The 26,889-nt window shown below is 42.2% G+C and overlaps 1 protein-coding gene across 2 annotated transcripts in view; it reads left to right on the top strand.

Moving 5' to 3' along the window:
- CHST11 (carbohydrate sulfotransferase 11) overlaps positions 1 to 26,889 on the top strand; it is a 239,733-nt gene that overhangs the window by 28,091 nt on the left and 184,753 nt on the right. The gene's annotated exons all lie outside the window — the stretch shown is intronic.

Raw genomic sequence — 26,889 nt, 5'->3', positions numbered from 1 at the left:
CTGGGGTTTGGATTAGGCCCTTAATTGCCGGGGAGCAAACATTCTGATTCACATTTTAACAGCATATTTAACACAATAGTATGTTCATTTATAGGCCCACATCCATTCCGCATGGAAAGACAGGCACCTTTTAACTGTAAAGGTCTCCCCAGTCCTATTCCTTCGTATCCTACACCCTCAGATGACATCCTTGCACGAGAGTAGCTGTCTTACTTTGTCACTTTTATATTTGGCTCTTCTTGCGGTCTTGCAGGTGTTACTGGAGACTCGTGTCATTGATCAGCTACCACCATTAATAACCACAACCACAGTGTTCACATCTTGAGCCAACGAGCTATTATTATGTTATAGGCGAGAGCTCATTATAAAAGAGAGAAACCTAATAGCAAAGGGAGTGGAATGTATTTTGATATTACTGCTTTACGAGGCAATTCCATTGAAATGTTGGGTCATTTGGATCTCACACAATGTCAATAGAACTCTTAAAGGCTCCCGTTGAAATAAAAATACCAAAGTGCAGGCCATTTTTCTTTTTCTGGATTTAATGAAAAAGATTTGGATTGGCCTGAAGGTAATAATTAATAAGAGTTATGTGAGCTGAGGATCTGTGCACTGTCATCCCCATGTAGTTTGAGAACCAACTAATTAAAGGTGAAACTAATATGTGGGGAGAGACAGGATGGGCAATAGGAAACAGTAACTTGGTTTTTCTCACAGATGAGAGCACACTTTTTTTTTTTTTATATATATCAGTCTTGCTACTCTGTCTAAACTTAAGGATGTTTTCCAGGCATATGGGAATTCTCAGGTACAGGAATAGAGAGAGCTTGCTATTTGATCCAAGGAATATTATATTGCCCTCCAAAGAGGCTGCATGGGAGAGGATAGAACACTGGGCTCACAGTCAGGAGACCTTGGTTCTAATCCCTGCTTTGCTACTAACCTGCTGCTGTGTGACCTTGGACAAGCCATGTCACCTTTACTCTCTCTGTTTCCACCCCCATTCTGTTTTGCCTATTTAGATTAATTTTTGGGGGGCTGAGACAGTCTCTTACTATTTGTATGCGCAGAGCCTAGTCTCATGGGACCCGGATCTCTGTTGTCTTGCTAATTTGGAATACAATAGAACTCTGTTTACCAAAAACTGGTGGAACAAAACTGTTGCTGAACCAAAGCTTAGCATACGTGGTGGTCTTGACTTTTCATTGCACCTTGATCACCCAAACCTGGAGCATATTATTGTTTAATATTTGTATTGAGATTGTGCTAAGAGGCCCCAATCAGACTGGCATCCCATTGTGCTAGACACCATACATGCATAAGGAAAAGATGGCCCTTGCCCCAAGTATTTACAATCGGAGTGTTGCCATGTTATCCCTGCTCATACTGAAGGCATATGCTGGCTGGCTTTCCCAAGGCTGACAGTGAAGGCGGAGCTGGCTGGCTCTTCCAAGGGCAGCCAGCTGGAACTAAGGGAGGAAGCCTCTGCTCTACATTTCCCAAGCCAAAAGCACCATGAAGAGCTGTGGGTTTCCGAAAAGAATTCAGTGAAAAGAATGACAACCTCCTTTGCATACCAGGTTTCTTTAAAAGGATTGAACTACTTGATGTAAGTCGACCAGGCCTCTTCCGCAGTGCTGGCTTTAAGTAAGATGGCCCACGTCCTTTTGTGGCTGGCCAGCAATTCTTTGCTCTGCTCCAGTGTGCAGCAAATAGAGAATTTTAACTAATTCAGACCTTTCTAAGCTGCTAGTCTGCAGAACTGGCTGGCATACTTGGTAATATTAACCCCAAGTGTTCAAAAATCATTAGTTAGGCCCCCAAAAAATCATGGTTGGCTTAACAATCATGAGATTTAAAAAAAAATAGTTAAGTTCTGTATATTTGCCTTCTGGTGTCTGAGCCTCTATGCTGATACCAAGTTTTCAACCTTTTCTCTGCAACCATGAGGGCTAGAAATGTACTTTTTAAAGTACACACAGATTTTCACATAATCACTTAACTGAAGGATCTGAACCCCCTCCCCCCACACCCAAATACTGAGATTCACCATAAAATCTTGAGTTGGCAACCTTAATTTGTAGTCTAAATTGGAGCAACAGGGATTGCATCATTTTGTGTGCATGTACCTGAAATGAAAATGCAGTCTGCATGCCTGTATTTCAGCCTTGGCGTGCTATCAATCTATACCACATCACTGCTAGCTTGTGGTGTGCCACAGCCCAAAAGCAGATGCGTGCCATGCCTTCAGTTCTATAACATGCATGCCACAAAATACTCACTCTGGATAAGCAATCTGTTCTTTCTTTGGTCTTACACACATGATGTTTAATTTTTTTTAGGAAAACGTTGCCCATTGTGCTCATCCTAAAAATCTGATCTTTTACAAGAAGCTGGCACGAGTTCATGGTCATTGCTGAAAATGGCATTCTTTGGCCAAACCACAGCTCCTTTCTGGGCTCTGCCATCTGAGGATATATCTACACTGCAAAACAAAAAAAAAAAAAAAAACCCAAACACCCCCATAGAAGGAGTCTTAGAGCCTGGGTCAACTAAGACGCCCAGGGTTCATGTTACAGGGCTAAAAATAGCAGTGTAGATGTTTCTGATCAGGCTGGAGCCCAGGCTCTGAGGCCTGGCAAGAGGGGACAGTCTCAAAGCCTGGGCTTCAGGCTACGTCTTCACTACGGGGGGGTCGATTTTAAGATACGCAAATTCAGCTACGCAAATAGCGTATCTGAATTCGACGTATCGCAGCCGACTTACCCCCTGTAGGGACGGTGGGAAAATCGACCTCTGCGGCTTCCCGTCGACGGCTCTTACTCCCACCTTCGCTGGTGGAGTATGAGCGTCGATTCGGGGATCGATTGTCGCGTCCCGACGGGACGCGATAAATCGATCCCCGAGAGGTCGATTTCTACCCACCGATTCAGGCGGGTAGTGTAGACCTGCCCTCAGCCTGAGTGGGGTCCTCTGCACGCTGCTATTTTTAGACCTGTAGCGCAAGCCCTGCGGGTCAGTTGAGTCAGTTGTCATGGACTTTGAGATTTGCTGTTGTGGTTTTTGTGGGGTTTTTTTGTGTTTTTTGTTTTTGTTTTTGTTTGTTTGCAGTGTAGATTTACCCTGAGATGCAGAACATGAGTATAGACATAACCACATTTTGGAGTATTCCAGAATCTCAAAGCTCTTTTCAGAGGTCTGGTAGGTTTCACCAGGGCTTAAATTCAGCTGGAGCTGTCCAGAGTGGAGCTCCAGTAAATATTTTCAACCCCCCTGGAGTTTATCTCCTCAATCTAGAAATTTCATTGGGGGTCACACAAGAAGTCTGTGGTAGAGCAGGGACTCGAACCCAGATCTGAGTCTAACCACTGGACTATCCTTCCCTGTTATGCATTTGGCTGTCTATTTTATATACACCAAAGTAAACCTGATGGGTGGAATCAATCTAGTTGTCTTCAGTTTGTCACGTTTCATGGACCTGCAGGCATTGGCAAGCTATTTTAAAAAAAAAGTGAATCTAGGGAGAAAAATGGAATCCCAGACCCAGTGGCTGAGCTGTGGTTAAGGGGCACAGAGTGCTGCTCAGGATGGGGTGTGCACAAAGGTGGCTTTAAGACACTTTTGGGTGCCCCCTGTTCAGGGTTGGCCCCCAACATGAATTAGAGCCATTTGAGGGCTTGTTTTGGCTGCTAGTAACCTCCTGGGGTTGAAATTAGGGCTGGACAGAAAACAGAATTCCTGTCCTACAAGAATTTTCATGCATTTGACTAATTTTCCTGTCCCAAATTAGGATTTAAAAACATTGGGAAAAAAAATTCTGGTTTGGGTGGATCAAAACATTTTGTTTTGCTTGAGACTGTTTTTCTTCTCCTCTTTTAACCTTTTTTAGTCTAAAATCACTAACATTTTGAAACAGTCATTTTGACTAGAAAAACCTAAACTTATATTGAAAATGTCTTGAATTGGGAGATTTGGTGAGGTCAGCCCTATTTTACTAACAGTTTTGGCTTCAACAAAAGAGCAAAAAATCCCACCCCATTTAGTCAAAAAATTCCTGACCATGCCTCAGGGTATTCTGGGGCACAGGGAAGACCGGATGTGTCCTTTGTCCCCTGGCTTTGCCTGCCAAGGCTAGCAGCTGGGAGGAGGGTTGATGATGGCCTGTATGTGGACCTGCTGGAGGACCATCCTGTGCTGGTTTGTTTCTCCCATAGCTGGCCATTAAGTTTTTAGGACTGTTTTGCTCCAGCATCATGGTACAAAGCAATTGCAATGCAGGGGCCAATCTACCCTGCGCCTTTTAATTCCATTGAAATAGGCTGGCCTAGACAGAGGAAGCGTTGAGAAGGCTAGAGTGGAAAATGGTGAATACTTTGCTAAAGAATAGGAACTGTCCCTTTTAAACAGGAATGGGGAGCATGGATGCTGGTCCTGTACCTTCCAACGAATCAGGATTTCTAACTGGAACAACTTTTCCACTTGATCAGAACAGACTGCAATGTAAAATAGCGTAGGTTGATTTCATTCAGGGTGTGAAGGCTGACGCGCTGCTTCTGATTAGGTGCTGAAGTGGAACAGTCTCTGAACCGTGACTGCTTGTTGGCACAGTAAAGATGACTCTTGGCTTTGAAACCGCTTTCCCTTCCTACTCCATAGGGCTCTGGTTCTCAGACTGGAGTGCCTCAACCTATTTTCTAGATTGTTAACTTTCTTTAATGATATGAATAGGGTATTTTCCCACCTTACAAACAAAGTGTTTGTGCAATAAAGATAGATGATCCCTATTTGCAGTAATTTTCTTGTTCACTTCATCCAGACAGAATTTTGTTTTAAAATCAATAGCTGATTTATTTAAGGTTTGCAATGTGGTACTGATGTTTTAGTACTTTTATAACTCCATGGTTATTACATATCAGGCTAGTTCTCACAAAGTTAAATGTTTTTTCAATTTGAGTTTTCATATATAAACCTTGCATCATTTCACTAATCCTGATCTTTCTTCTTAAGGGCTTTTGTTTGTTTGTTTAGAAATTAACAGCTCCCACCCACAAAACTCACCTAGGAGTTAGTTTTTTCTTTTGAGTCTCTCTGTTTAATTAAACACATATCAGTATAAGATCTTCTTTGTTTCAGGTGCAGCTTTTATCCATTTTAATTTATAATTGTCATTGAAAAAACTTAACCCTCCTTTTTTTTAAATCTCCAGAGAAAAGTACATCCAAAATAATAGCTGTTGGAAATACAATAATACATAATACATGTGGGGTCAAATTTTTCAAAAGCACCCTGGGCCAGATTTTGATGTGTTCAGCACCAAGAACTGGAGCCATATTTTTCAAAATGCCCAGCTCCTGTTTAGGTCTCTCCCTCCCCCAAAAGGATCAGATTCTCAAAAGAGTGCAACTCCTAACACGATGAGTTATTTTTTACAATCTGACTACTTATTTTGATGCCTAAATAGGAGCTGAGCTCTCTTGAAAATTTGGCCTAGATTGGGTGTGTTGAGCACTCTTCAAAATTGTGGCCTTAGAGTCTCTTCCATCTGAGGATCTCAAAGCACTTTTCACAATAACCTTGCGAAATAGGATGTAGTACTGGCTCCATTTTACAGATGGACAAACAGAGGCACAAAGTAACTTGCTCATCTTCAGATAGTAACAGGGGTAGAAAGCTGAGAAGAGGACCCAGGCTTCTGTTCTAACCAATAGGAACCCAACATGTAGTGAAATGAGGTCTGTGTCTTTAAAAAAAATAAAAATAAATAACTGCACCAGTCCACCAGATCCTCAATGTGACAAACCGTGTGTCTTCTTTCTGACACCCTCTCCGCTAGGCTCTGCTTTACGCACAGCCTGACCAAATGGGGTGCGTGGGAAAGAGAGCGCAGTTTCTCCTAGTAATTATTTTTGAGCCATGTTCAAGAAATAACGCTAAAGTTGAAATCCTACAGAGCAGTGAACCTACAGTTTGCACATTATCCATTTTAAATTGCTTCTTTACATAGCAGGAGGCTGAAGTGAGTGGCTGCCATGTAGTGTCATTGCTCACAGTGCTGGAGGCAAAAAAGTCCCTTTGTAATGGGAGACGGAAAGGAGACCTGAATGACTCATAGAATCACTTTCAGTTGACAGCATCTACTCTGGGGCATAAAGGAGAAGTTTAAAAATGACATTGCATTACACCATGGTCTGTGCTAGACTCATAGACTTTAAGGCCAGAAGGGACCAGCATGATCGTCTGGTCTGAGCTCCCGCACATCACAGGCCGCAGAACCTCACCCACCCACTCCTGTAACAGACCCATAACCTCTGGCTGAGTTACTGAAATCCTCAAATCATGATTTCAAGACTTCCAGTTGCAGAGAATCCACCATTTACTCTAGTTCAAACCAGCAAATGACCCGTGCTCCACACTGCAGAGGAAGGTGAAAAACCCCACGGTCTCTGCCAATCTGACCTGGAGGAAAATTCCTTCCTGACCCCAAATGTGGCGATAAGTTAGACTCTGAACATGTGGGATAACAGCATTCACATGGGGATTTAGTAAGCTTTAATCCACTTCATAGTCACATCTTTAGTTAATTTGAGTTAACTTTCCTGGATGCCCCAGTGTAGACAAGCCCTGAGAGTCTCACATAATCATTTGTGTCCAGGAACTGGAGCTTTAAATGAGACTCATGGTGAAATAAGGAGAGTTGGCAACACTAATTAGTTTATAGGTATATAATACCTCTCTACATACAGAGAGGAGGAGTGGAAGTAGGGTGAATAGATGTGTCTATTTTATAGGGACAGTCCCGATATTTGGGGCATTTTCTTCTATAGGCGCCTATTACTGCCCACCCCTGTCCCGATTTTTCACACTTGCTGTCTGGTCACCTTGATACTGTAGAGTACTGCCTGCTGCGTTAGCTGGGCCCTGTGTGGTGGCCAACAGAACTTCAGATGAGTATTTTGTTTGGTTTTCTTCTCCCTGTCACCTTCCTCTTCTGGAGTGCACCTGCACAGGAGCCAGGCAGAGTTTTGCCATCAGATGTTAGTGATGACAGAGTTAGATGTGCTTGCATTGGGGGAGGGGAAATGGCCTCAGTCAATTAGTTAACTACGGTGATGATGAGAGAACCTGAAAAGGGTTGGAGGTTTGCTTGCAAAAAACTTACCTGAGATTTTTACCCAAACCAGAATTACTCAGAATTCCCATTAACTTGATGGGAAGACCATGCATAGAATAACTGCAAGTTCAGGTACTTAGTCTAGAAGTTGGGCTGGAAATCTTGCAGAAACTGGCTTTTTTTTGGTGAGATTTCAAGCACTTCCTGGTTCCGGCTAGGGTGGAAATAGCATGAAACTAACTTTCACTGCCTGACTCCATAGACTTCCGGTTCCTATGGCCATATCGCCCAATGGGCATAGCCTTAACGTGTGTTCTGACATACACTGTAAGTTGCATTTTGGTGGGTTGATCTGGGACCAGTTGTCTGTGGCACATGGCCTATCAGTGAGTGCAGCTGTGACTGAGAGATGGTGAGGCAGAAGGAGCGTGTGGTAGCTAGCAGTCTCCAGTGGGGACAGAGATAAGATTGACATTGCTATGGGCAGAATCCACAGCTGACATGGATGATTACTGATGAGGTTTTGTAATTAGTTTCACTGGGTGTGGGTGTGCGACAACAAGAGAAGGTGAAGACAGTAAGCAAATAAGCCAAATTCTAGGTCCTGCTCACAACCCAAGCAAATGGGATGTGTGCTGGGTACGGGTGCTGTATCTACCTGTGCCACTGTGGCTTGGCCTATGGAGCCATATATTGTCAGCTCTGGGAGACTTAAAGGGGCAGTAAGTATCACGAAGAATGTAGCACAGGGGTTGACCCCACAAAGGTACTTTAAGAAAAATCTTTAATTTTTTTTTTTTTTTTTTGCCATTTAGGGTACTCCACTGAAGTCCACCTCTGTCCCTTGCTGCAGACATTCCCCAAGGATTAATACAACCTCTTTGCAGGCCTTCTCCACAGTGAGAGGGGAACAAAGATCTGCAGATGGCTGCTTAGGAGTGGGAACTCATTTGCATGATTTCCCTACCCACCCTTAGTTAAAAGGCATTGCACCCCAGTTCCATCCTTGACCTGTTTAAAACTGTTGGTTGTCCCAGTACCTAGCCAGTTTATGTGGTACTGTGTAGACTCTCTGCTGTTTACTACTGTGGAGCTAGTGATTGGGACTTATTATATAGAAATTGGGGTTCCATTGTGCTAGCATTGTACCAAATGCATAGTCAGAGACAATCCTGGACCCAAAGAGCTTACAGTCTAAGTAGTCAAGACAGAAGAGGCTGCGAGAGGAAACAAGTACAGCGGGAGAAAGTGACCTGCCCAAGGGGATGCAGCAGATCAGTGCCAATCAGGAAGAGAACCCAGGTTTCCTGAGTCTGTCTAGCGCTCTATGCACTAGACCACGCTGCTTCTTTAACTGTCTCTTAAAGAGCTCGGCTCTCTAAGAACTAACATTTTAAATTCTACATAGAGCTTGATATTTTATTATTTTACACGTTATAGATTTTAAGAAATTCCGGGAAGCTGCATCGCAACTTGCTCATCAGTTTAATGCACTGCAATTTTAATTTTAGTGTCTGTTAAAGGAAACACCTTTCTGGAACACTAATCTTAATTTACTTCCTTTGAGAAGCAAAATACAGAACATGTGTTGTTAGAGCTGTCATTTGCCTGCATATTATTACAGTGAAATAAAAATCATGCTGGATTTTTGTCCTAAACTTACAAAGAAAATTGTGAGGGAAATGTGTGTTAAAAATAGAAGAGTGGTGAGTATTCCAAATCTAATATGAGATTGACATAGATTTTAAGGCAGATGTAGCTGTCTGGCATTCATTCTAGACTCTGCTGTGCTACTGCTTATTGTGTATAAATGGCCACGAGTCATATAGGGTCAGAGTGAGAGCCTTACTTACAATAGGATAGTCAGTTTTCATGCTGAAACAGGTTTCCATCTGACCCATACTTAGCAACAACAGTCCTGGGTTCAGAATAATCATTCATTTTCTGCATTTACAGTATAAGTGCTTCAGACATAGCAATATTGGACATGCCCATTTGTTCTTTAATCTCCTATTAAGACCTTGTATCCCTTGTACCAGCAGTCTGTCAGAGATTTTCCCACAGTAAGCCACATTACCAGCAGATCTGCATGGCACATGCGTTTACCTAGATGTCTGTGAATATAAATTACAAGCTACCAAAAACTCCCCACTGTAAGTCTCATTCTTAATAGACAATTATATCATATTTATGATTTCATCCTGCTCTCGAACAGTGCTGGCCCATAGTGTTTGATTCAAATAGATACACCTTCATTCATCAAGACCTGCAGTACTGTATGTAAATGCAATTGGGAAGCAATAAATTAAACTTAGAAAATTGTAGTGATCAGTGAGGGCATTCTCCCTTTTGAAGAGATCACTGCTAGCAACAATAGCAGGTTTTATGGCAGGACATCTGTTATCTGAACAGACCTGCAGGCACTGGACAGTTGGTCTACTGCTCTTTAGCAGGCTTCCATAGTCACCAAGGTATAGAAATAACATGTGTGCTGCTCTCTGCTAAACAGCATTTGATGTGGGGTATGTGCAAGCAGGTGCCTGTCTCAACCTGCTCAAAACCAAAGTCCATGCACTATGTAGAGTCTAAAACTCACCCCATTCCTGGTGTTTGACTTTATTAACACAGTAAGTAACATCTCCTTCCCAGGCTTGGTGGCAGCTGCTCATGACTCATTACCTCATGACTACCCAGCCCACACCCTATATCCTCTTTCCTTCAGAGAACCACTCCCACATTCATTATACCCAAGTGGGGAGGAGTGGGGCTTGCGTGCAGGGAGGTCAGCGAGCAGTGGTCTGGGGTGCAGGGGTGGGGATCTGGAGTGAGGGAGTCAGGGTGCAGGGGGCTCCAGATGCAGGGATTGAGGTTCAGTAGGGTGGGGTTTGGGTCTGGAGGGCTAGCAGGGTTCTGGATGTACCCAGTGAAGCTTGGCAGAGGTGTCTGAGTATGGGAGGTCCAGATGCATGGGGATTGGGTGGATGGAAAGCAGCTCCCATACAGTGACCCTTCCCCCACAGGAAGCAGGAGAGGATGCTGAGCTTCCTGCAGCTGGAGGAGGTTTCTGGGGGTGGGTCTGACACAGCCCCAGCCACTCCCTGCAGGGGAAGAGGAAATCCCGTCCTTTTCTGCCTCCAGCCTATCTGGGACTAGCAGCTGATCCTGGCTCAGGGTAGGAACCACTGGCTGGGGTGTCCCCAGCCCTGCAGTGATTTACCTCTCCACCGGCTGCTCCGGGTGCCTGAAATGATGTACCTGCACTGCTAGGGAGTGATGCATGACTGCTCTTGCACCTTCCCTATCAGAAAGTCATTTTTCTGTGGAGAAGCAAAGAAATATATGGGGGACATGAATTCTGCACACACACGTAGTGGCACAGAATTCCCTTAGAAGTAAATTATGGAAGTATGTGGCTTGTGCAACTTTCTGGTGTTAAAATTGAAGTAGAGTTTATATTTGTGTGGCTTACAAATAAGGGACAGATCATTTATATGAAATTAAATATACTGGGATGGGGGAAGACAGTAGACTTGAAACTGACTGTGAATAGTGATAGAAGAGGTAACTGTCTAACTGCAAACTGCAGGGGATTTGCTGTGTCTTGGATTCAGGTTGTTTGCATTTTAAGGTTTCACTGTGCCTTTGGAAGCTGCATCAGAGAGATGGGCTGGCTTACGATGATTATGTGGTTTCCACATCAAGGTGAAATTCACTCCTTTCTGAATAGAACCCATGTAATTAGGCTTTGTGAGTGAAACTAAGCAGGATTTTGCAAGTGGAATTTAACTTCACTCTGGGATCACATTGTAGTGTAGTTTCTCCACAGATACCATTCCAATCCTGTAGGTTGGAATAGCCACCACTACCTCTTTGCACCTGCCATGCAGATGTTTTGTGCCACTGAATGTGTATATAAACCATGGAGGTCCTATGGTCCATGGGCCCATCCCCTGACTGGGGCCTGTATGTAGATTCCCTCATCCCCACACCGGGCATGGAAGCCCCATTACACAGTTTATGTCACCGCCATACCACAGCCCCACTGTGGAGGTTATATGCCATGAGGGTATTGATTCTGTGCATGTGGCTGAGTTGAATTTCACTGTAAGGCCCACTCTTACTCCTTAGGGTTGCATGTATTCCTGGAGGTTTCATCACATGACATAGTCTTTTATTCCTGGAAACTCCAAGACAATCCTGGAGGGTTGGCAACTGTATCTGCTCTGAGCACGAAGATCCCAGTTCTTGAGGCTTCATGAGGTCTGTGCATAACAATTTGTAGGACTGGGACTTAAAAGCTTCTGATTATGGCTCCTAGTGCACCTTCTTCTTTTCCCTGTCAACAGAGCTCGTTGAAATGTGGAATTTCTGTTCCATGGGAAATTCTGAAATTTTGGGGGGGAACCATCATCATTATGAAGTAGGAAGAAAAGTCAAATTTTCAAATCTTCCCACAAAATGAAATTTCTGAAAAAACTTCATTTTGGGTCAATCCAAACACTTCATTTAGATTGTTTTTTATATTTTTAAAATTAGGTTTAGTCTGTGTTTAAATTATAATATAAAAATAAACATTTTTGAAACAAAAGATGAAAAACTGAAACATTCCATTCTGATAAGGTTAAAATATTATTGAAATGCTTCGTTTTTTGATTTTTTTCAAAATGAAATTTCATTGAAATAATGTGTTCCCATGGAACATTTCAATTTTGACAAATTGGTATTTTCTGACAGAAAAAATGTCTGTTGGAAAATTTTCAAGCAGCTCCACCTGTCAGTGGGTCCATGTCCGAAAAATGACAAAGAATATTTTCCTCCTGTAGTATGCTTGGGCATTTTGCCAAAACACTTTTCTCAAACTCTTCTTGTAGTAAGTCTCCTTACTTCACCACCAAGGAAAATGAGCTTTCTTAGTAGTGGGGTTCATAATTTATTCCAAATATTTCTGTATGTTAAAATGCTGCAGAGTTTTAAGAATTCTGCTCAAGAAACTTACAGCCATAAATAAAACAAATTTGGAGTTGTCAGATATTTGTTGTAGGAATCAGTATTTTCCTCTTGGGAATTGTTTTTAGACTGACTCTTTTGTTTGCTTTCTTGTGCTCACCTCTTCCTTGTTAAAATCTTCCTGTCTCTTATTTTCTATTCATCCTTAAATCCTCTAATCTTTCCCCGTCATCTGCTCTTTGCTTTGAGCCTCTGTGTGTGTGTGTGTGTGTGTGTGTGTGTGTGTGTGTGTAAATAAAATAAAAAGAGCCTGCTTTTTCCACATTTTGAGATGATTGATTGCAATTAGGATGACCAGATAGAAAGTGTGAAAAATCAGGATGGGGCTATAGGGGGAGAAGGGTAATAAGTGTTTTATATAAGACAAAGCCCCGAATATCAGGACTGTTCCTATAAAATCAGGACATCTGGTCACTCCAGTTGCAATCAACAATCAGTGTCTGATCCTGTACTAGCAAGGGATCAGTTCGTCAAGCATCATGTGAGCACTTTGCTAGCAATGTACAACACTTGCTTAACTTTCTTTACACCATTGGCTATTGGCCGTTGCAGTGATGTTTATCCTTTCCTGTCTCCAGCTTCTCTCCTGCTCTCAGACTTGCTATGTCTATAATGGCTAGTTGGTATTTATTTATTTATTTATTTATCTATTTTAATTTTTTATGGTGAACGTGAGATTCTTTATACTGCAAATCTCTTTTTTCTTAACGAGTTGTTTATGATTATACATATTTAAATGTCAGAGACTAATTCCTGTCTATCTTCATGCAGTGAAGAACCAGCTCATTACACACATTGGACCTGAACCTGCAGTCTTGTCTTTCTCAAAACTCCTGTTAGCTGCAACTGGTGGTTTTTGTCCTAGTCGCAACTGTAGGATTGGGCCCCAGTTGTCTTGAGCCCTGATCCTGTGAAGATCTAAGTACATGCTTAACTTTACACACCAAGCATAGTCCCATTAATGTCAAGGAGACTACTCACAGGGTATAATGTTAAGCATGTACATAAGCCTTTGCAGGATTGAGGTCTAAATTCCTATCTTCCCTGAGCTCTATTGAGTTTCTGAAAGTAATAGACTTTGAGCCTTATCTTGGTTTCCTCTCCCCTGGTGTATCTCCACTGATTTCATTGGAGTTACTCCCAACTTATGCTGGGGTATGTGAGATCTGAATCAGGTCCATTCAGTCTAGTCTGTGTGGTTTGGGGAAATAGAAAGTTTGTAACCAATTTTAAAATCAATCTTTCCTTTTCCCCAGTCACAGCAGCAGTTCTTGTTACTGATTTTCATTTAGCTGAATCTTATGAGGATAAAACTGCTTGTTAACAGCAAAGGGCTAAAGGGCAATAGAGACGTTCTCTAGCAGCCTGCTCCCAAAGCGGACTGACTTCAATGGGCTTTGGATCAGGTTCTAGCAGTGCAGTTTCCTCCGGCAAACTCCAGTATGTTCTTGTTTAGGGGGAAAGGCTGATAAATTAGTGGCCAGATTCTCAGCTGGTGTACATAGGTGCAACTTCTGAGCATCTGTCCCTCAGTGGTATGTGCTGATGTAGGAGAACAGGCAAAGGGTAATAAAGACAGGCTAAGGGGAAATGACAAATTGACTAAACTGAAGTTAACACTTGTAAACACACAAGTATTTTCTTGTACTCCCAATTCAGTGGAAAGCTATTCTGCTTAGGACTGTAGTTGCTCTGAGGTGCATTTTCTCAACTGAATGGAATATTTTACAACTCCAAGCTGGTCTAGACAGTTTAGCCACAAAATTTTAACATTCTTTTGAGATTATTAAAATTTGCTAGTCACGTTTGAACAAATGGTCTTTCACCAAGCCCGCTCCCTAGCCTCAGAGCTTTCTAGGAATATAACTAAACGGGTTTTGTTTTTGCTTTTTTTTTCTTGTGGGATAAGTGGCAGCGTACCGGGGGATTATCTTGCTTGACGCCTGCTTATTTATTAGTGATCAGACTAGCTACAGCTCAGGGCAGCCTTGAGCAGATTGCGCTAGTGAGAAGTGGCTGATCCAGAGCAGGCAGCATATACATTGTGTCTGCCCTGGTTTTCAGTCTGCCTAAATTTCAGAGTGAAAAAGAACTCAGCAGAAGGCTAGGACCCCATCCTGCAGATCCTCCCAAGCGTGCTTCCCATTCCTCTCAGTGGGATAATGCACATGCTTGATGTTAAGTGCGTGTTTAAGCATTTTCGGGATTGGGGCCTAGAAGAAGGGCACAACCCACAGAGAATAGCAAGTTCGAGTTAGGTGGGCCTACCCTCATTCAGATGTCATCAGCCTATTTGGCTCCTTTCATAGAAGAGTAGTTTCAGTTCTGAAGTTAGGAACCATGACAATTTTCCCTGACAATTTTTTAATAGTTTTTTTGGGGGGTAGGGGGTGGGCTGACCCCCCCCCAAATATTGTTTACTTTTTTTTTCTGTTTAACAAAAACAGAAAAAAGCTTTGGTTTGTTCTCTCCATTTCCCCCACCCCCATATCAGTGACAAAATAGAAAAAAGGGGCCTGGCGGGGCGGTGGGGAGGAAGAAGGGAAAACCAAATATTAAAAACAATTTTAGAAAATCTCAAATTTTTGTATCAGCTGATTTTTTCCCCAGAACTTTATAAAATGAAGAACCATGTCTTTTGGTTTGGTTTGAATTTTCTCCCCCATGCTCTCCAAGCAACATTATACCAAGTGGCCATGTTCAACTTCGGTAGAAAGTAGATTTTTTTTATTTTTATTTTTTAGACAAAGTTCTTCTAAGCAATCACCAATACTAACCCAGTGTGTGTGAGAGAGTATCATAGCCTCGTTTTATAGATGGGTAAACTGAGGCACAGGGAGATCGTTAGATGTTTTGCCCAAGACCACACAAGCAGTCTATGACTGAGCTGGGAATTGAACCCAGATCTGCTGAGTCTTGGGCCACTGCCTTACCCGCTAGACCCTTATTCCTAATTCTTGCAAGGAGTCCTTGCTCACATGAGTAGTCCCACCGAAGTCAATGCGACTAGAGTATTTGAGTAAAGATTTGGGCCCCTTGTTTAGATCTAGTGTATTTGAACGTTGTCAGATGCCTTTCTCCCCTCCCCCCCCCCCCCAAAAGAAAAATATAGCAGCCTCCGGTCTGAAATACTTAGAATGCTAGGTTCTAAAGATAGCTTTAAGATGAAGGGTTAGCATATATAGTTTTATTTTCTATTTTCATATGCATTCCCTTTCCAGGAACATTATGAAGACCATTTAGTGAAACAACACACTTTTTATTTTTTCTGGGCTATCTCCAAAAAGCTGTGGCCAAAATTTTCAAGTATGGGTGCATAAAGCGAGGCGCCTGCTAGTAAATCAGTGGTCTGATTTTTTTCAAAGGTGATGAGGACTTATTGATGCCATTGAGTTGAGTGGGTTCTCAGCATCTCTGATATAATCTCTGCTTATAATCCGGCTGCTTTCATTGAGTAGATAAACATGAATATGCAAAAATGTGTTTTTAGTCATGGAGTGTACAGTGAGTGTTTGCGTGTATTGTTACTGAACTAATCAGTTGTATTGATTTGACAGGCTTTTTAATTACTTAAAGATATCTTGTTTGTCAATCAAGAAGAAAAGCAGAGCTACAGAAGCCTAAGTATTTCCTACAGTGACTTTTCTGACTCCTGAGGAATCAGCCTCTCTCTCTCTCTCTCTGATAGAGTTAAATGTAACTTAGCCTGAAACACTTGTAAAGTATAACATACACAGAGAGTGGAGTTACTGCAACAGAACTGCTATTTTCTCTTTAAAGTATAAGCGTCCAGTGGTGCAGGTCTTGAACTCTATTGGAGTTCTGGAGGAGTCAAGACTGATGAATTAAGCTGTAATGTTTTAGGAAGGCAAAGTCATCAGTGAACATTCAGCACCAATTCGGTAATATTGATCTTGTTCTTTATTAAAAAACAAAAAAACCTACAGACCTGGCAATACAATCCCTAGAATCTCAAAGGATGCTACTGTCTTCAAGTGTTATTACAAAAGGTTAAATTTTAAACACCAACGAAATCCCAAGTCTATATTTCGGTAACTAAATAAGAGGCCGGATTTTCAGAAAAGTTTAAACATCTGTAGTTCAGTAAAGTCAATGCGAACTGCTGTGTACGCAGAACTATTGAATGTCGGGTGACTTTCCTTCTTTTAGATGCCTAAATATGGACTTGGGAGTTCTAAATGTGGACATCCATTTTTGAAAATTGTGGTCTTAATTTTTATTTTTGTTTTCATCAAACAATCTTTACTATTAATTTTTTTTCTCAAGGGCCAGGAAATGGCTGTCATCTTACACGTTATAACTGCTACATATGTTTACACTGATATAGAAATGATTATTCTTAATGAAGGAGAATAATAGGTCAATATTTAATACCTTACAACCAGAACAGAAAGCAAACTAGCTGGTCCCTGATCCACAGAGTGTTTCTGTAATAATCTAAAAATTGCTGTGAAAGAGTCTCTCTTGTTCAGACACATCCAACAGCCTAGAACACAGAAGGAGAAAATTCTTAAAACACTGATACAGATACTTAATAATCAAACTTCTGACAATTTTTGCTAGGTGTAGCTCAGTCTTGGGCTTGATCCTGTTGCTGCTTCAGGCTTAGCTGACTTCAGTAGAAGTTATGTGCCTCAGGTGGGGCTGCAGGATTGGAACTTTTGTTCATATAACAGTGTAGTTTTTACTGACTTTTTTTATATGCTCTACACACACAAATATATATAGTACAATTTTATATAATGTAAGAGATACTTGGCCAAATTTAACCCTCAGTTACACCCATGCAAACCCCACTAAAGCCAGTGAGACTTGTACTGGAACAGGGTCAACAGCAATTCTACAGGAACAGCTGCTATAGGATTGGGAACTACATGGTCTGGGCACCGAGGCATGCAATACTGCATATGTCAATGCAGAACAGAGAGGCTAGTGTTTAAGGCACTGGACTCGGATTTAGGAGATATGGGTTCAATTTCTGACTTTTTTTCCACAAACTGTGACACTTTGGTCAAGATAATCTCTCTGCCTCAGTTTCCCATCTGAGAAATGTGGATAACAATACTTCCTTGGTCTGTCTTGTCTATGTAGAGTGTAAGATCTTTGGGACAGAGACTGTTCCTTATGATTTTATTTGTACAGCACCTAACACAATGAGGTCACAATCTCTGTGGGGTCTTTGGGCACTAGCACAATACAGATAATATGTGAACATTAAACGTTCTAAACATTGGATGTTATTCTACCATAAATCCATTGAGGATTAGGGTTCAGAAGTCTGACACAATACACACACTGGATCACGTTCTGCCCTCATTGATACCTGTACAGATTTCACTGACCCTAGTGGAATTTGCCTGGGTGTAACTGAGGGTTACAGTTTTGGCCAAGTATTTCTCTTAGTGTATCAATAAACACTGAGACCAGAAGGAGTGTAACTCCATTGTCCCCAACGTAGTTACACCTGCTTACATAAGCTCTGCATGTAACCTCTGAACTAGGTTAATCAGAGGTTTGAGTCTTTTCTATTATGAACTGTGTGCTAATTTAGGAGTTCCTACTTTTAGCTGTGGAAGTCCCCAGTTCAGTCACTAGTCATGGCAGTCATGGGGGGCCTCTCCAACATTTGAACTTTTGTGGGCCTTAGATGCTGGGGATGAGCTTCCCCTGTCCAGGTGAAGAATGTAATCCTTTGTACAATGTGTGTTACGTGTCTCCGTGTGTGCCCAGAGTTTACACTAATATATCCCCACCTAACTTCCATGATTTTTGGAGTTAGAGGATGATTCCCAATGCTTGCCTGGGTTGTTGATCCCGTCGTGTCTATATGTAGAAGTCTGGTTTGTTTGTTTTGTTGGTGGTTACATCAAATTACTCATTTGCAGTAATAATGGATTTTGTAGCAGACCCAGAATCTGTGGAAAGGAATAATTAGTGATGGGGGCTTGTATGCATGTGATGTGCAGTTTCTTAATATTTTTTTAGTCCTGATTAAATACTCCCCCCCCCATGCCATTGTTTGTTTTTGTTCACGCTTTCCTTGGAACCATGACAGGCATCAGCAATAGTTCAGCCAAAAGCCCAGCCTGGAAAACACATCATAGCCGCAGGTCAGACAGTAAACACTGGTACATCAAATGCCAGCAGCTGGAGGAAACCAAACACTTGACTATGAAGTAAAAAGAGTATGTGTGCATAATGAGAAAGCAGAGAAATAAAAACAAATACACACTACAACACCACCTGGAAGGGTTGTCTGTCTCTGGGATGTGCGGAGCAGTTCACGTTATCCTGTGGAATTACACATAAAGACGAAAGGAAAAGTGGACTTTCCCAACCAACAGAAGCACCCCTTAAGGAAAACAATCTTAACTACTGATCAGCTTCCTAAGGGATGTGGTAAATTCTCTGTCACTTGGCTTTAAATCAAGATTGGATCCCTTTTTTAAGATATGCCACAGTTCAGTCTCAGGTTATTGGACTTGATGTAGGAATGACATTCTGTGGCCTGTGTTGTGCAGGAGGCCAGACTAGGTGATCATCCTGGTCATTTCTGGCCTTAAAATCTCTGTATTCCAAAATCTAGAAACTGCCTATGTGCTTGTCCTCAGCCAAACATCCTCTCTGATTCCATCCTCTCTAGCTAGTCATTATTTCTGCTTCTCACTGGCTTTGTGAAGACAGGTTGTACATACATTTATATAGTGCTTTACATCTTCAAAGTACTTTCTCACTACATTGTTGTGAGGTAGGTAAGCAAATATTTCCATTTTACAGCGAGACAAACACCTTTACAGAGTACAAAAACAAGTGGGCTAGTGCAGGGGTTGTCAACTTTTTTCTTTCTTTTTAACACCTCCCCCCCCAACGTGTTATAAAAATTCCACGGCCCACCTATGCCACAGCAACTGTTTTTCTGCATATATCCAGTAGCCGGCATTAGGGGATAGCAAGCAGGGCAATTGCCCGGGCCCCATGCCATATGGGGCCCTGCAAAGCTAAGGTGCTTGGGCTTCGGCTTCAGCCCCAGGCAGTGGGGCTTGGGCTTGGGCTTTCTGCCCTGGGCCCCAGCAAGTCTAATGCCGGCCCTGTTCTCTGGTTTATTTTGGCAGACCCCTTGAAAGCTGCTTGTGGCACCCAAGGGGGTCCTGGGCCCCTATTGAGAACTGCTGGGCTAGTGCATGGTTGCCCACAGTTGAGGGCGCATATAACACTTTTTTTTGCCTGCGTGTGTAATGCTGACAGACCCTGGTCGTTGGCAGGCAGGATCAAACCGGGGACCTTTGAAGCTTAGTGCATGAGCCTCTACAGCATGAGCTAAAAGCCAACTGCCTATTGGCTAAGATTATAGAGCAGACTCATTTTCTCTCTCTGTCTCTCTCTCTCGTGTCAGTGCCACTAGATTGGACAGAACAGCACACCCAGAAAGTGTGTGGGTTACACGTGCACAGAAAAAAGTATTAAAACTATGTTGATTAATGGTCTTGTAGGGCAGGCTAGGGTTTTATAGTTGAGGCCTAGCTTGCTTGCCCAAGGTCTCATCTCAAGTCATTGTTATATGCTGAAGGTATTTTAGGCTAGTTGCCACAGCTTGGTCTTCCCCCTAATCTGTAGAATAGTTGATTTGAACCTTGACAATTTTACCGTATGCCTGCATGCATAGTGCCTTTTGCTGTAATCATGTCTGGTCTCCCAAGTTAAGCAAAGTTCTCTTGAGTCATATTCTGAGAGGAGACCCTTCCAAGAAGCACCTAGATCAGGGGTCTCAAACACGCGGGCCGCATGCAGCCCGTGGAGTTTATTTCGTGAGGCCCGCCATAGGTGCCAACTCCACCGGCAGCCAAGCTCCCTTCCTTCCCCGCCTCCCTCCTCCTCCCCGAGCGCGCTGCATCTCTGCTCCTCTGCCTACCTCCCAGCGCTTCTGGCGGCACTTAGGACTTTCCAGGAGGGAGGGGGGAGGAGCGGGGACGTGGCATGCTCGGGGAAGAGGTGGAGAAGAGGCAGGGCGGGGATTTGGGGAAGGGGTTGGAATAGGGGCAGGGAGGGGGCGGGGACTTTGGGGAAGGGGTTGGAATGGGGGCAGGGAAGGGGTGGGAAGAGGCGGGGCAGGGGCGGGGCCTCATGGACTAGACGAGCAGTCTGAGGTATGAAGTTCAGCATGTATGATTCTTTGCTGTGAGTAGTTGGGAAGTATGTTTGTTAAAAGTGGCAACATATTTTGTATGAATAGTTACTTTAAAAAGTTCCTGCCATTACAGCTATGTTGATAGACTGTTAGAGTAGATCATCATTAGTGTTACTGACCGCATAAGGAATAGTTACAGGTGTTTATATTTTATTAAAAACCCTCTTTGCATTACAGTTTTAAAAAAAGTTAATACATTGACTTTTAATAGAATAGTATATTACTCTTCCTTTTTTTTCATTTTTGACTATACTTTTGTATCGTTGTATGAAAAGATTTCAGTGATGCGGCCCTCGGGCCAATGTACTATAGTCCTCATGTGGCCCTTGTGGTGATTTGAGTTTGAGATCCCTGACCTAGATGCTGAAGTAACAGGTGGCCAATGGGTAAAAATTCTTTTTATTCTCCTTTGTCTTTACTGAGTCCGTGTCAGATCTCGTAGTAGCTTTTGTAAAAGAATGAGTATCCTTGCCATGCTCCAGATTACATTTGGTTTACCTAAATTCTCCCTGCAGTTTCCATTGGAAAAGGTTTTATTTACTTCCTGTCCTAACTGTTGTGTCCTCTGTGAAACTCTGCCTAAATACAGGGACAGAGACTTCACATCCTAGTATTCCCCCCCTATATTTTCCTAATTATGAAGAACATAAGGCCAAATAGCAAGTTTCTGCCCAACAATCCCCTAACACCTTTACAATGAAGCTAGAGAGGACAATGAAGTGCCTAGAGCCAACACCCACAGCAAGAAGTGAAGTATCTGATAGGTTCATTGTGGAAGTAGTGAGTCTGGAGTTAAATGATCTAGCGAGAGAAACCTCTTGTATGGTGCTATTATCTCACAAAAATTAAAATGGATTGGGACTCATTCATTAAAGTGGCAATTCCTCTGGGCAGGAGCTGTGTCTTTTCTCTCTAAATAATTCCATGCACACCTGTTGCTTTATACAAATGTTAAATAATAATTAACTAGTGAAGAAGGGATTGCTTGGCTGTCACTTTCATTGTCCTAAAACCATATGCAACTATATGCATCCGAAGAAGTGGGCTGTAGCCCACGAAAGCTTATGCTCTAATAAATTTGTTAGTCTCTAAGGTGCCACAAGTACTCCTGTTCCATATGCAACCAATTTACTGTTTTTATTTTTATTAACCCACATCACTTTCATCATCAGGCTTTTTTCCTCTCTTGTCTCAAATGAATGTCTCAGAGCAAGCTACTAATATTGGTGCTCTCCACTGGGTGGAGAGAACAACTTATATGAAATACAATAGCATTCTGACCATATCATTTACCTTACTTCGCACATCAAGGCAATTCCTCTTAAAAGAGGGGAAGAGAATAATTAACAAAGCCGGGGTGAAAGTAAAATTGAACTCTTACCTGTATGGGGCTGGCTCTGCCCCCCCGAAGGGGCAGGGCCTTGGGTGGAAGGGGTGGGGCTGGGGGTCAGCATCCCCCAACCAGTCCATCTGCGCTGCCTGGCCCGTGCCACCTGGGGCTCCAGCAGTGATTTAAAAGGGCCCGGGGCTCTGGCTGTTACCGCAGTATCAGCAGCAGCAGGCGGAGCCCTGGGCCCTTTTAAATCGCTGGCCTTGGGGCAGCTGTTCCTTTTGCACCCCCCTGAGCGGCCAAGGGAACTGGGGGGGGGGGAAGGGGCAATGACGTTAAAGCTCTGCTGTAGCAGTGCTTTAAAGTCAGCTGTATGGGCCTGTACTGCTGGCCACTTTTTACCGGTTCTCCGTATCGGCCCGCACCGCCTTACTTTTACCCCTGAACAAAGCATAAAACATCTTAGAAACACATTGTTTAATTCAGAGCCAAATTCTGCTGTTACTTACAGCAGTGTAAATCTGGAATAACTATTGAATTCAGGAACATGCACCTTACAATGAAAGATTGAGCTCCTTTAGTTTATCTAGTTTATTAAAGAGAAGATTTGAGAAGATACTTGAGCATGGTTTATAATTATCTACACCGGGAGAAAGTATCTGACAGTAAAAGGATCTTTACTCTAGCAAGCAACAGTTGGAAGTTAATGTCAGCAAAGTTCAAATGTGAAAAAAGATGTAAATTTAAATGGGGCAATTAACCAGTGGAACAGATTACCAAGAGAGGTGGTAAATTCTCAGTCACTCGGAGACTTTATTCAACACAAAGGCCTGTTCTACACGGGGGGGGAGGGAGAGGAATCGATCCAAGTTACACAACTTCAGCTACGTGAATAACGTAGCTGAAGTCGACGTACTTAGATTGACTTACCGTGGTGTCTTCACTACGGTGACTTGACTGCTGCTGCTCCCCCGTTGACTCTGCCTGCGCCTCTTGCCGAGCTGGAATACAGGAGTCGACAGGAGAGCGCTCGGGGATCGATTTATCGCGTCTAGACTAGACGTGATAAATCAATCCCCGCTGGATCAATCGCTGCCCGCTGATCTGGCTGGTAGTGAAGACATACCCTGAATGTCATTCTGAAAGGCATGCTCACATCAACCTTGAGCTTCATGCAAAAATCACTGAGTGAGAACTAAGGCTTGTTTTATGCAGGAGGTCAAACTAGATGATCATAGACCCTGCTGGCCTTAAATTCATAGATTGCAGGTTGATTTTAGTGGAGTTTTTTTTATTTTATTTAAACTTATGCAGATGAGATCAGAATCTGGCTTTTGGTCTTTGATTCATAAATGGTAGTCTGCGGGAAAGAAAGTAATGCTATGTTTTATGTTGTTTCATTGTAGCAAAGTCTGCTGGTTTGATGCTTGGTCTGTCTTTTAAAATCCTCCGTCTCTCTCATAAAATCTTTACTGCCCAAATCTATGGGCCCAATCCTGCAGTCCATATTCATTGCTCTGTTAACATTCCCATGGACTGTGAGAGGTATGTGTGATATGGTTCTATTCTTGGTCTGAAAGTGCCAGACTAAATGTGGTTCCAGAGCTTTGAGAAGTTTGCAGCTCCTTGGCTATTTTTAGGTGGGTCTGACACTAAAGGAAAATAAAATTCATTTGTCCATTTGAAATATGTATTAAGTTGTGAGAGACAAAGTTAATTATTCCTCTTGATCTGAAAGGGCTAAAAATGAGTGAACTCTGTGCAATTATTATGCAACAGTGGCCAATGACTGAAGTTGCACTCATTCTACCCTCCTGCACAGTTATAGTATTTTTCAGGTGATTGTGGTGGTGTCTTGTATTAGTTGGTTAACTAGTGGATGGCTCCTGTAAAATGCTGAGCACCTTCTTAGACCAGTTTCAAGTCCCTGGGCATGAGCATCTTTCAAGAGATGCCCAGTAGTTATGGCCCTAACTAGGCAATTGGGTTCAATTCTCCACTCTGCGAGATACTGTGTGTGACTTTGGGCAAGTCACTTACTGTCTGTGCCTCAGTTTCCCCTCTATAAAATGGAGATAAGGGGACTCCCAGTGAGGTAGGGAGGATAAATGCATTCAAGATTAAGAGGTGCCCAGATACAGTAATGAGGACCACAGAAGTATCTCAGATAGATACAGAGAAGCATTTAGCATCTCTTAAGATCTTCCCCTAAAAGAGACACAGCATTTGCCTTTGCTAGATTAACTGTTATGTCCTCCTTTTCATGAAAACAAGGACATTTTGTAAACTCTGGCAGAGAAAAAATATAGCGTCTTTTACTCCTGCTCAGATGATTAGTGCAGTTCCACAAAATGAATATAACTTATTTGTTCCATAAACCATGGAAGGTAATTGTCATGGAAATTTTAGGGGTAAAGCAAATTGCTCTATGAAAATGAAATGATTATGATTCCCCGTGGCAGATTAAGTAGCTTAGTATGAAACATTAATTAATATTTATGGAGATTGGTAGTGATTGTGGGAGCTAGTCCTTGTAGCTTTATATCCATTACAGATACAATTTTGTTAGCTGTGTAAATATACAATAGCAGTGCATACAGGACATGTTAACACAGTTCAAGAGATAAAAATACCAGGCAGTTTTAATGCTTGTACAGTTTATTTAATCAACAATTACATCTATTTTGGTAGTGCAGTGAAGTAAGTAAAATGGGACCTACCCTGTTCCTATGGAAGTCAGTAGCAAAATTCCCATTGACCTTAATGAAAGCAAGATCTGGCCATTTACCTACATTCTCAAATAGCCTTTTTTACAGGTACCAATATGGGAAGGGTTATAATATTTATATTGTGATGCTCGGTTGAATTTCTATTATGATGTTCATCTTCTCATAATACAGTTTTAACAATGTCAGGTACATTCCATCATAATAAAGATGACACTTCAGTAATGGTTAAGTGGATTCTGCTTTGGATAGCAGCAAAAACTAAAATCAAAACAAACCCAGTCCCCACCCCCACCCCAACAAAGAGGCATTTAGAGTGCAATCCCTTTACTGGATGCATTTCATTTCTATTTTGAATGATTCGTAGGTCTGTTGATCTGCAAAATCTACAGGAGCTGAGTGACACAACTCAGGCTCTGTTTTGATTCTGAAGATTTTTGTCAATTTAATTGTATTTTGGTCTATCTTGATTCCTCCCCTTCTTCCCCCATGTGTTCTTGCTTTAGCTCTTAATTATTCTTAGCCCAGGCAACTAGTTTCTGGTTAGTCTTGCTTCCAGTTTATCATTATCTACTCCTAAATATGCAGGCCAAGATTTTCAAAAATAGGTGCCTAAATTTGGCTTTCAAATCCACATGTATATTTAGGGGTCTAACTTTAGGCACAGGGGGCTGGACTTGATTACTTCCTTCTGGAGGTCCCGTCCAGCCCTACATTTCTATGATTCAGACACCTACCTGAAAACTGCCTGACTTTTCAAAAGTGCTGACCACTCAGGAGCAGCCATGGAAGTCACGGCAGTGACATGTACTTAGACTTAAAGTAGATGGGAGCTGCTGGGTTGCCCAGCTCTTTTGAAAATCAGGCCACTTTTTTTATTTAGATGTCTAAATATATATTTAGGAGCCTAACTCTAGGTACCTCTTTTTGAAAATCTTAGCCACAGATTGTACCTTATAAAGGGTTGGATGTTCAGAAACATCTTAGTTACTTAAGAGCACAAGTCCCATTGAAAGACAAGTGGAGTTGCGTGCCTAAGTCAGTTAGGCATTTTTGAATATCTCAACCCAAATAGTTAACTATTAAAAATATGAGTGTGGTGCATTAGAATGGCTCCTCTGGGCACTGTAGATCAGACGGTGTGCTTTATAAGAGAATGCCTTGCCCAGGGCCCTAAGCATACTAACCCTGGTGTACTGGCCAAAGCCTAATGAGGGTAATTTAAATTAAATTCAGCCTACAAACATTTTCTCTGCAGTTTCAGTTGAAAAAAATATTCCTGTCCTAAATGATTGTGCAGATGGCTACCTGATTTCACTCCCAAAATATACAAACAGGTTGGATTTATAGGTGACATAGCTGGGACATTGAAGAAGTCCCAAAATATGTGGACCATGTTTCCAGGCCCTTACATCCAACCCGGCAGTTCCCCCTCCTGTTGTGGATGGCTTGTAGGTTGGGTTTTTATGGCAGCAAGGATTGGGGTGGAAAGCTTCCCCCATTGGTTCCTTGGTAGATGCTGATTGTCGGGTTGCAAGGTATACAGAATTTGGCTTGCAGTGCTCAAATAAACCAGCTGTTGCAGGGTGAGAGCAACAGTAGAACAAGTCAGAATCCTTGGTGGTGACTGATTTTTCCTTTTGCACATCACATATTAAAGTAAATACTGCTCAGTGGCCAGAAGCCTTGCGGTACATATTAGTCCAGATGAAAACGGAATTATCATAAAAAGTGTGAACTTTTTGGCACTCAGCATGGTCTTTATGTATTGTTTTACAAAATGGTGTGTATATGTTTGTGTGTGCGTGTGTGTGTAGCTTGTTAAAAGCTGAGGTAATAGGCTGCACAGAGGAAGCGATTGGCAGCATACAAGACCTTTTATTGGGTCTACCATAACAGGAACTATGCTATGTATTCTTGAGCGCCATCTACTGGCACTTTGTACATCTGTAAATAGTTAATAGAGAGCTCTCTTGTAACATGGACTAAAAACTAGAAGAAGTTCTTTTGCCATCAGTTATATCCATTTATACCTCTCAACCTGCAAAGGCCTAAATGTGTGACACAATGTGTGACAGACTCAGGGTCAGACCTACGATTAGCTTAATGGGGTGTGAGGACAACAACGATGACACACGCAGAAAACTGAATTCATGCCTGTAGTGTAAATAATTCTATTACATCAGTTTCATGATTTTTTATTTTTCACGTAAATAATTTTCAACCATAAAAGGGGGAGGGGGGCATGGATACCAAATTTGTGTGGATTTAACATAGCGCTAACGTCCCATTCAAATTACAAACGACTCTAAAGGACTATTTAGTTGGTGGTTCTCAATATGTGACAGCCAGGACTTTTCTCTAAGATTCCATTAATTTTACATGTACAAAACCTAAGCTTTCATAATGCTTTCCCCGTAACATACTAATAGATGCATATGCATCTTATCAGTGCATTTAGTTGCTTAGCACTGAGGTCTGCATTTTCTCTTCCTCTGAAAATTGTTGT

Source organism: Terrapene carolina, unplaced genomic scaffold, assembly GCF_002925995.2.
Source record: "Terrapene carolina triunguis isolate 2854851 unplaced genomic scaffold, T_m_triunguis-2.0 Scaffold247, whole genome shotgun sequence".
NCBI lineage: Eukaryota > Metazoa > Chordata > Testudines > Emydidae > Terrapene > Terrapene triunguis.
Note: the sequence above shows the minus strand (reverse complement) of the source record. Positions and strands in the feature narration are given on the sequence as shown.